Source organism: Bufo bufo, chromosome 4 (assembly GCF_905171765.1).
Source record: "Bufo bufo chromosome 4, aBufBuf1.1, whole genome shotgun sequence".
NCBI lineage: Eukaryota > Metazoa > Chordata > Amphibia > Anura > Bufonidae > Bufo > Bufo bufo.
This window is the reverse complement of record NC_053392.1, coordinates 504,743,732-504,755,249: the sequence shown is the minus strand read 5'-3', so window position 1 is coordinate 504,755,249 and position 11,518 is coordinate 504,743,732.

The window sequence follows — 11,518 nt, the reverse complement described above, 5'->3', positions numbered from 1 at the left end:
TAGACAGGCGGCTGCGTTTGTCTGTAATGACGCCCCCTGCCGTGCTAAATACACGTTCAGACAAAACGCTGGCCGCCGGGCAGGCCAGCACCTCCAAGGCATAAAAGGCTAGCTCTGGCCACGTGGACAATTTGGAGACCCAGAAGTTGAATGGGGCCGAACCATCAGTCAGTACGTGGAGGGGTGTGCACAGGTACTGTTCCACCATGTTATTGAAATGTTGCCTCCTGCTAACACGTTCCGTATCAGGTGGTGGTGCAGTTAGCTGTGGCGTGGTGACAAAACTTTTCCACATCTCTGCCATGCTAACCCTGCCCTCAGAGGAGCTGGCCGTGACACAGCTGCGTTGGCGACCTCTTGCTCCTCCTCTGCCTTCGCCTTGGGCTTCCACTGGTTCCCCTATGACATTTGGGAATGCTCTCAGTAGCGCGTCTACCAATGTGCGCTTGTACTCGCGCATCTTCCTATCACGCTCCAGTGTAGGAAGTAAGGTGGGCACATTGTCTTTGTACCGGGGATCCAGCAGGGTGGCAACCCAGTCGTCCGCACACGTTAAAATGTGGGCAACTCTGCTGTCGTTGCGCAGGCACTGCAGCATGTAGTCGCTCATGTGTGCCAGGCTGCCCAGAGGTAAGGACAAGCTGTCCTCTGTGGGAGGCGTATCGTCATCGTCCTGTGTTTCCCCCCAGCCACGCACCAGTGATGGGCCCGAGCTGCGTTGGGTGCCAGCCCGCTGTGAACCTGCTTCATCCTCATCCTCCTCCACCTCCACCTCCTCCTCATCCTCGTCCTCCTCGTCCTCCAGTAGTGGGCCCTGTCTGGCCACATTTGTACCTGGCCTCTGCTGTTGCAAAAAACCTCCCTCTGAGTCACTTCGAAAAGACTGGCCTGAAAGTGCTAAAAATGACCCCTCTTCCTCCTGGGCCACCTCCTCTTCCATCATCACCCTAAGTGTTTTCTCAAGGAGACATAGAAGTGGTATTGTAACGCTAATAACGGCGTCATCGCCACTGGCCATGTTGGTGGAGTACTCGAAACAGGGCACACAGGTCTCGCATGGAGGCCCAGTCATTGGTGGTGAAGTGGGGCTGATCCGCAGTGCGACTGACCCGTGCGTGCTGCAGCTGAAACTCCACTATGGCCTGCTGCTGCTCGCACAGTCTGTCCAGCATGTGCAAGGTGGAGTTCCACCTGGTGGGCACGTCGCATATGAGGCGGTGAGCGGGAGCGCAGACAGGCGAGCAGCAGCAGGGTGTGAACGCCGGAAGCGCGAACAGACGGCCCGCACTTTATGCAGCAGCTCTGACACGTCGGGGTAGTTGTGAATGAACTTCTGCACCACCAAATTCAGCACATGCGCCAGGCAAGGGATGTGCGTCAAACCGACTAGTCCCAGAGCTGCAACGAGATTTCACCCATTATCGCACACCACCAGGCCAGGCTTGAGGCTCACCGGCAGCAACCACTCGTCGGTCTGTTGTTCTATACCCCGCCACAACTCCTGTGCGGTGTGGGGCCTGTCCCCCAAACATATGAGTTTCAGAACGGCCTGCTGACGTTTACCCCGGGCTGTGCTGAAGTTGGTGGTGAAGGTGTGTGGCTGACTGGATGAGCAGGTGGAAGAAGAGGAGGAGGAAGCTGAGTAGGAGGAGGAGGAGACAGGAGGCAAAGAATGTTGCCCTGCGATCCTTGGCGGCGGAAGGACGTGCGCCAAACAGCTCTCCGCCTGGGGCCCAGCCGCCACTACATTTACCCAGTGTGCAGTTAGGGAGATATAGCGTCCCTGGCCGTGCTTACTGGTCCACGTATCTGTGGTTAGGTGGACCTTGCCACAGATGGCGTTACGCAGTGCACACTTGATTTTATCGGATACTTGGTTGTGCAGGGAAGGCACGGCTCTCTTGGAGAAGTAGTGCCGGCTGGGAACAACATACTGTGGGACAGCAAGCGACATGAGCTGTTTGAAGCTGTCTGTGTCCACCAGCCTAAATGACAGCATTTCATAGGCCAGTAGTTTAGAAATGCTGGCATTCAGGGCCAGGGATCGAGGGTGGCTAGGTGGGAATTTACGCTTTCTCTCAAATGTTTGTGAGATGGAGAGCTGAACGCTGCCGTGTGACATGGTTGAGATGCTTGGTGACGCAGGTGGTGGTGTTGGTGGTACATCCCATGTTTGCTGGGCGGCAAGTGCCAACGTCCCTCCAGAGGCGGAGGAAGAGGCCGAGGCGGCGGCAGCAGCAGAAGAGGCCGAGGCGGCAGCAGCAGAAGAGGTAGCAGGGGGAGCCTGAGTGACTTCCTTGTTTTTAAGGTGTTTACTCCACTGCAGTTCATGCTTTGCATGCAGGTGCCTGGTCATGCAGGTTGTGCTAAGGTTCAGAACGTTAATGCCTCGCTTCAGGCTCTGATGGCACAGCGTGCAAACCACTCGGGTCTTGTCGTCAGCACATTGTTTAAAGAAGTGCCATGCCAGGGAACTCCTTGAAGCTGCCTTTGGGGTGCTCGGTCCCAGATGGCGGCGGTCAGTAGCAGGCGGAGTCTCTTGGCGGCGGGTGTTCTGATTTTGCCCACTGCTCCCTCTTTTGCTACGCTGTTGGCTCGGTCTCACCACTGCCTCTTCCTCCGAACTGTGAAAGTCAGTGGCACGACCTTCATTCCATGTGGGGTCTAGGACCTCATCGTCCCCTGCATCGTCTTCCACCCAGTCTTGATCCCTGACCTCCTGTTCAGTCTGCCAACTGCAGAAAGACGCAGCAGTTGGCACCTGTGTTTCGTCATCATCAGAGACGTGCTGAGGTGGTATTCCCATGTCCTCATCATCAGGAAACATAAGTGGTTGTGCGTTAGTGCATTCTATCTCTTCCACCCCTGGGGAAGGGCTAGGTGGATGCCCTTGGGAAACCCTGCCAGCAGAGTCTTCAAACAGCATAAGAGACTGCTGCATAACTTGAGGCTCAGACAGTTTCCCTGATATGCATGGGGGTGATGTGACAGACTGATGGGCTTGGTTTTCATGCGCTATCTGTGCGCTTTCTGCAGAAGACTGGGTGGGAGATAATGTGAACGTGCTGGATGCACTGTCGGCCACCCAATTGACTAATGCCTGTACCTGCTCAGGCCTTACCATCCTTAGAACGGCATTGGGCCCCACCAAATATGGCTGTAAATTCTGGCGGCTACTGGGACCTGAGGTAGTTGGTACACTAGGACGTGTGGCTGTGGCAGAACGGCCACGTCCTCTCCCAGCACCAGAGGGTCCACTAACACCACCACGACCATGTCCACGTCCGCGTCCGCGTCCCTTACTAGATGTTTTCCTCATTGTTACCGTTCACCACAATAAGAAAAATATTATTCGGGCCAATGTATTGAATTAAAATACAGGCCTTTTTTTACAGACACCTAACACTATCTGGCTATCTATTTAGGTACCGTATTACACTAATACAGGCACACCAGTAATGACAGATTTAGCTGAATATAAATGTGAGGCCTATTTTTTAGGCGCTGGGTGACAGGTATACGTTTAATCACAGAATTAGACTTGGATCTGCACTGTAGCGTGTGTGTTAAGTTTTTGAGAATGACCCTATCAGCACCTTGAATCTAATATACCCTTTTAGGGATAGATTTAAAGTAGGCCTGATACAGCAGAAACCACTAATTTTGAGAATTGCAAATTTGGGAATTGTTTTTCAACCCAGAACAAAAACTGTGCTTTGACGGTCACAAAAAATAACTTGACCAGCTAAAACAGTACAGATTTGGATGAATATAAATGTGAGGCCTATTTTTTTAGGCGCTGGGTGACAGGCTCAACTTGCCCCTGATGTAGTATATGTCCAAAAAATAACCACACTATTGATGGTTAAATGCACTTGATGAAAGCTTGACCCTGATGTAGGATATAGCAAAAAATAACCACACTATTGATGGTTAAATGCACTTGGGTGACACAAGCTCAGCTTGCCCCTGATGTAGTATATGGCCAAAAAATAACCACACTATTGATGGTTAAATGCACTTGATGAAAGCTTGACCCTGATGTAGGATATAGCAAAAAATAACCACACTATTGATGGTTAAATGTACTTGTTGGTAGCTTGTTCTGGCGCACCACAAGCCACAAAATGGCCACCGATCACCCCAGAAAAAAGTGATATAAAAACGCTCTGGGCAGCCTAAAAACAGTGAGCAATTGAATATCAGCACTCCAATGATCCACAGCTGTAGATCGATCACTGAATGAAGTCTTTTGGAGGAGTTAATCTTCCTAATCTCGCCCTAACGTCGCAGCTGCAACCTCTCCCTATGCTTGTATCAGCAGAGTGACGTGCAGCGCTACGTGACCCAAGCTTATATAGAGGCTGGGTCACATGCTGCACTGGCCAATCACAGCCATGCCAATAGTAGGCATGGCTGTGATGGCCTCTTGGGGCAAGTAGTATGATGCTTGTTGATTGGCTGCTTTGTTGGACTACAGGCCCCAAAATTATGCATTCAGCGTATAGAAAAGAACAAGTAAGTATGTGGCTGGAGGTCTATTAGACGGTCAATGGATATCAATTTTACTGAAGGCCAGTACAAATACAGGTCAAATACATATGTTTAAAATAACTAAAAATATAAAATTGGATTAAAAACATGACTAACGATCCATGCCTCATTCATTTTTAGAAATGTGATGTAGTCCACACTGTCGTAAGCTAGGCGAGTGCGCTTATCGGTCACAATCCCCCCTGCGGCGCAGAACGTCCTTTCGGACAGGATACTGGGCTAGGGGCAAGCCAAGAGTTCCATGGCAAATTGTGCCAGCTCTGGCCACAGGTCAAGCCTGCACACCCAGTAGTCCAGGGGTTCCTCGCTTCTCAGAACGTCCACATCGGCCAGACATCTGTCGGTCTAAGCGTTCCCTGAGGCTGGATCCGGAGGGCGGCTGTCGATGGGTTGGCTGCAAGAATGATCTCATATCCGAAGTGACCTAGACATCTTCAAACTGCCCTTTTCTTGCATGCGCTGTTGGATTTGTACCCGCAACTCTTTCTCTGTGAGTGGAAATTCCTCTGCCAGCACCTGCAAAAGCAGAATGCAGCATTTCTCGAAGCAAGGCCTGGAAGTGCTGCAGTCTGACAGCCGTCTGTGATGCTGGTAACATGTCCGCCATTTTGTTTTTATACCGGGGGTCTAAGTATGTTGCCACCCAGTACTGCTCCTTGTGTAACATCCCAGAGTTATGTTACTAAACTCTTTTTCCCTGCTACTATTTGTTGGTAACATCTGCATTGTCATTCTGTGTAATTTAATATCACATTCTCACAAATGTGCATATTCTAAGCCTGTTACATGTAATTTGCTGTAATTTCCATGTACACCAGCAGGTGGCAGCAATGTGTTACCAGGGCCTTAGTTCAGTTTAGCATATCTAGACTGGAATAGTACATTCCAGTTTAGCTCCCCCTCTATGAGCAGAAGTGGGCTGGTCCATGTCCTGCCTCATGGGGAGGATAGGAAGTTAGAGTTAGTGTGCCAGCCACCCCGGCTAGGGGAAGGCTGTGCAAGTAGGAGCTCCCAGAAATAGGGATCCCAAACCAGGATCTCGTCTCGGTTGAGACCAAAGATCACCCTTCCCAGTCTGAGCCCTTCAACCTCAACTGGTGACCAGCAAGCAGCCATCTCCAGAACTCCAGGACGAACCATTCCCTGTGAGCATAACTGTGAGTACTATCCAGAGACCAGGAGAAGCCAAATTCCTCCTCAGCTAGTCAGTCCCATACACAGCAGAAGATAGACAGAGCAGAAGATACAGATTCCTGCCATATTCTCCAGGCACATGATAGGAGCAGAAGAGATATTGATCCCTGCCATACATTGCCAATACCTGCTGGGACCCAAGACTATTGCTGTATCTCATATGTATTAATGCTGCCTCCAGTAAAGACAAGTTGAGTTATATTACAAGTCTTGATCTCATTTACTGCTACCAAAACCCTCAATTACTCCTACTAGCAACAAACTCATTTATTGCAAGTGAGCCAGGATCCAGGAGTCCAGCCGTACCAAGGTAGGAGACACCGTTGACACTATACCTACTACTACACAGAGACATTATACCACTCTGGCATTCCTCACCTGGTACGTGAGTTGCAACACCTTAAAGGGCCCTGAGACTGTACCCTGTGCACGCTGCAATTGGCGTCACGAACAAAAACAATAGACTTCTATATCAATATCCGGACCCACTGCATAATTTTGGCTTCCGCCTAACCGTACCACGGTCCGGCTCATTGCACTTGCCCTTTATGCTTTTTATACGGTGGTCCCTCTTCAAACACTGAAGCATGAAGGCCCCCATTTGCACAAAACTGGAAGCAGTGGAGTGGCCTGGCTCCTGCTCATCGTCCAGGATAATGTTGTCCTCGGTCTCCTCCCCCCAGCCACGGACAACACCAGGGATCCCAGAAAAGTTTAAAGCATGCTTTCTTGTTCCTCCTCCTCCTCCGCCCCGGCACCATCTTCCTCTGACTTCTCTTCAGACTCCTGTTGACTTGTCTCAGATGGAGTAGCCCCCCCTGGGAATTCATCCAGCATTGCGACTTCCTAATCTTCCTGCTCCTGCTCCTCGGTGGTTTGATCAATGACACGACGCAATGCACACTCCAGAAAGAAGGCGTAAGGTATGCTGTCACTGATGGTGCCCTGGCTGTGACTGACCAGTTTGGTGATCTCATCAAATGGCCGCAGAAGTCTGCATGCATCACGCATGAGCAGCCACTGGCGTGGTAAAAAAAACCAAGCTCCCCAGAACCTGTCCTGCAGCAGAGTTCATACAGGTAGTTGTTAACTGCACGTTTCTGCTGGAACAGCCTATCAAGCATATACAAGGTGGAGTTCCAGCCCGTCAGGCAGTCACAAATCAGATGTCGGATGGGCAGGTGTTGTCACCGATGAACGTCAGCAAGGCGAGCCATTGCCGTGTAAGATCTTCTAAAATAGCCAGAGATTTTACTGGCCTGCCGCAAGACGTCCTGGACAACAGTTCGCTACACGACTAAGTTCAGGACGTGTGCCATGCACGGCACGTGTGTCATTTTGCCCTGTTTCAGCGCTTTCAGCAGATTGGCACCGTTGTCGCACACCACTTTACCAATTGTCAAATTGAGTGGGGTTAGCCACTGATAGGCTTGTGACCGCAAAGCTGAAAGGAGTGCAGGTCCGTTGTGGCTCTTGGCTTCCAGGCACAACAGCCGCAGCACAGCATGGCAACGTCTTACCTGGCATGTCAAATTGGTTCTGGGGAGCTTGGGGGGCGCAGCGAACAGGCGGTAGAAGTGGAAAAGGAGGAGTCAGCCGAGGAGGATGGAGTAGGAGGAGGAGAAGAAGAGGCAAGCCTGCATGCAATCCGTGGTGGTAACACCAAATCCACATGGGGGCCACGGGTTGCATGCTTGACAGCTGTCAGAAGGTTCACCCAGTGGGCAGTAAAAGTTATGTAGCTTTCCTGCCCGTGTTTGCTAGACCACGTGTCTGTGGTCAGATGTATCTTGGCACCGAAACTGTGTGCCAGAAATACATTCACTTGCCGCTGAATGTGGCACTATAGCTCCGGGAGGCCCTTCTGGAAGAAATATTTCCTACCGGGGACCTTCCATTGCAGTGTGCCAATGGCCACACATTTTCTAAAGGCCTCTGAGTCCAACAGTTTATATGGCAGTGGTTGGCGGGCTAGCAGTTCCGACAAGCGAGCGGTCAGCCGTTGGGCAAGAGGGTTATCCGGCGTCATCATCTTTTTACACTCGAACATTTGGGCCACAGAAGCCTGCCTTTTGCCAGATGAACGCAACAACAGCACGGTGAAAGGTGGAGTGGAGGACAAATGGGAGGAGAGAAGGGAAGGAGAAGAGGCAGGACGTGGAGCGCTGGGAGTGTGGCTTTGTGGGTTCTGACGGTGTTGCTTCCACTGGGCTCGGTGATGGGAGGCCAGGTGCCTTCTTAAGGCGGTCATCCCTAGGTGAATGTTGGGCTTACCGCGACTTATGCGTTGACAGCACAGGCTGCAGATGGCAACACTATTGTCAGCAGCGGACATGTAAAAAAAAGCCCACACTGCGGAGCGCCAGATGTGACCGTGCATGGTGGATGGCTCGTTCCAGATACATTAGCAGTCTGCTTTTTGCCTCCTGTGCACTGTAAGTTCTGCCTGCTTCTCCTCCTCCTCCTCCTCCCTATCTGCTGCTCCGTCTCTCCCTCTGAACTCCCCTCCTCTTCCTCTCTTGTGGGCACTCACGTGAAGTCCATCGACACGTCATCATCGTCATCATTGTCACCTTCACCACCACTGACATTAGAGATTAGAGATCCCGTAGTAGGCAGCAACAGCGGGAACCACCCTTCCTGGGCTGATCTGGGTACTGTCATTAGACTGCTGGGTGGCGACCGTTTATACCTCCTCTTCCTGATCCGATGCCAAGAATGTCTGCGCATCGGTAAGGTCTTCGAATAGATGGAAAAATAATTCCTCTGACTCGAGCGAAGGGGATATGGTGGTGGTGGTGGTGTCTTTGGGAGTGCACACAGCAGAGAGTGAAGCGGGCGCAGATAGAGAGGAAGAGGAGGGTGCAGAAGCGAAAAGCTGAGTGAGCCACTCAACTAAGTCTGGTGCGTCCTTTGACGTAATCGCACGCACCTTCTGCAACTTCTCACTTAGGCTCCGGCCTGGTGCACCTGCCCGACCCCTACCACCCCTGCGGAATGGCCTGCCTCTTCCTCTGCCTGTCATTTTCAAAATTACCCTGTGAAAAAAGTCCCTATAGAAGAGCAGTATTTGTGTAGCTGCGGTAACGCAGCAAAACCGCAAACAAATGCTGCACTACCTAAATGCACTATATAGAAAGTATATTATTGGTATATAACACCCCTGCTTCAATCCCTTTTTTTGGGGGGCAACTGATATATCGCACGAGTAGAAATTATTTGTTCCAATAGCGTTTGTCACTCTGTTTAGCTGCAGTATAGCAGCAGAACCACACACAACTGCTGCACAATGTTAGAAAGTATATTATAAGTATATTACACCCCTCAGAAAGTCACACCTATCGATAGCACGCCTATACCCGTCCTTAAAATGACTTTTGTGGCACTATTAGCTAGCGTTTGGTGTCCCTAACAGTCTGTCCCTGCTCCACACAGCAACCTCTCCCTACACTGGCAAAAGACTTAATATAAAATGGCGGCCAGATCAGGGGTGTGCTGTCCTGTTCCACCTGATTGATGTGTCATGGGTCAAAGTTCTTCACAATGTAAAAGAATATGGTGCCGGCGGACATCGCCATATGTTCGCCCATTCAGCGAACCACGAACGAGCAAAGTTCGCCTCTAAACAACCGCCGGGCGAACCGCAAGGCCATCTCTATCCACCTTACAGCAAGTCACTGAAAAATTTACGGCCCAATTAACCACTTTTGCCCCATTCCTGACCAGGCCTAATTTTGCAAATCTGACATCTCAATTTAAGTGGTAATAGCTTTGGAACAGTTTTACTTATCCAAGTCATTCAGAGAGTTTTTTCTCGTGACACATTGTACTTCAAAAATTTGAGTCAATATATTTCACCTTTATTTATGAAAAAATCCCAAATTTACCAAAAAATTTTAAAAAATTGCAATTTTCTAAATTTCCATTTCTCTGCTTTTAAAACAGAAAGTGATACCTCATAAAATATTTATTACTTAACATTCCCCATATGTCTACTTTATGTTGGCATCATTTTGTAAATGTTATTTTATTTTTTTAGGACGCTAGAAGGCTTACAATTTTAGAAGCAATTCTTAACATTTTTAAGAAAATTGCCAAAACCTACTTTTTAAGGACCAGTTCTGGTCTGAAGTCACTTTGTGGGGCTTACATAGTGGATACCCCCCAAAAAGGACCCCATTGTAGAAACTACACCCATAAAGTTACTTAAGACTGATTTTACAAACTTTGCTAACCCTTTAGGTGTTCCACAAGAATTAAAGGAAAATGGAGATCAAATTTTAAAATTTCACTCTTTTGGCAGATTTTCCATTTTAATCAATTTTTTTCTTTAACACATCGAGGGTTAACAGCCAAACAAAACTCAATATTTATAACACTGATTCTGCGGTTTACAGAAACACCCCACATGTGGTCATATACTGATGTAATGGCACACGGCAGGGCGCATAAGAAAAGGAGCGCCATATGGTTTTTGGAAGGTGGATTTTGCTGAACTGGTTTTTAGATGCCATGTCCCATTTGAAGCCCCCCTGATGCACCCTTATAGTAGAAACTCCCAAAAAGCGACCACATTTTGGAAACTAAGGGATAAGGTGCCAGTTTTATTGGTACTATTTTGGGGTACATATGATTTTTAATTGCTCTATATTAGTTTTTTTTGTGAGGAAAGGTAACCAAAAAATGGTTTTGGCACCGTTTTTATTTTTTACAACATTCATCTGGCAGGGTAGATCATGTGCTATTTTTATAGAGCAGGTTGTTACAGACGCAATGATATCAAATATGTCTACTTTCTTTGTTTCAGTTTTACATAATAAAGCATTTTTGAAAAAAATTAGTTTTTGTGTGTACATTTTCTGAACGCCATATTTTTTTTATTTTTTTTGCCGATCGTCTTGTGCAGGGGCTTGTTTTTTGCAGGAAGAGTTGACATTTTTATTGGTATTTTTAGGTACATATGATTTTTTGATCATTCTTTATAATGCTTTATGGGGCAAGGTGACCAAAAAATTGGTTGTTTTAGCACAGTTTTTATTTATATATTTTTACAGCGTTCACCTGGGATTAGTTTATGTGACATTTTTTTAAAGCAGATCGTTCCGGACGTGTCGATACCTAATATGTATACTTTTTCCTATTTATTTAAGTTTTACACAAAAAAAGCATTTTTGAATCCAAAAAAATTATGTTTTAGTGTCTCCATAGTCTGAGACCCATAGCTTTTTTATTTTTTGACCGATTGTCTTAGTTAGGATCTCATTTTTTGCGGGATGAGGTGAAAGTTTGATTGGTACTATTTTGGGGGGCATACGCCTTTTTGATCACTTGGTGTTGCACTTTATGTGATGTTAGGTGACAAAAAATTGCTTTTTTGGCACAGTTTTTTCATTTTTTTTACGGTGTTCATCCGAGGGGTTAGGTCAAGTGATATTTTTATAGAGCTGGATGTTACGGACGCGGTGATACTTAATATGTATACTTTTTTTTTTTCACTTTAACACAATAATAGCCTTTTTGAAACAAAAAAAATGATGTTTTAATGTGTCCATGTTCTGAGAGCTATAGTTTTTTTTATTTTTTGAGCGATTTTCTTATGTAGGGGCACATTTTTTGTGGGATGAGGTGACAGTATTATTGGTACCATTTTGTGGGACATACGCCTTTTTGATCACTTGGTGTTGCATTTTTTGTGATGTAAGGTGACAAAAATGGCTTTTTTTAAACAAAAAAAATGTCTATTTTATATTACACTTTGCATCCCCCATAA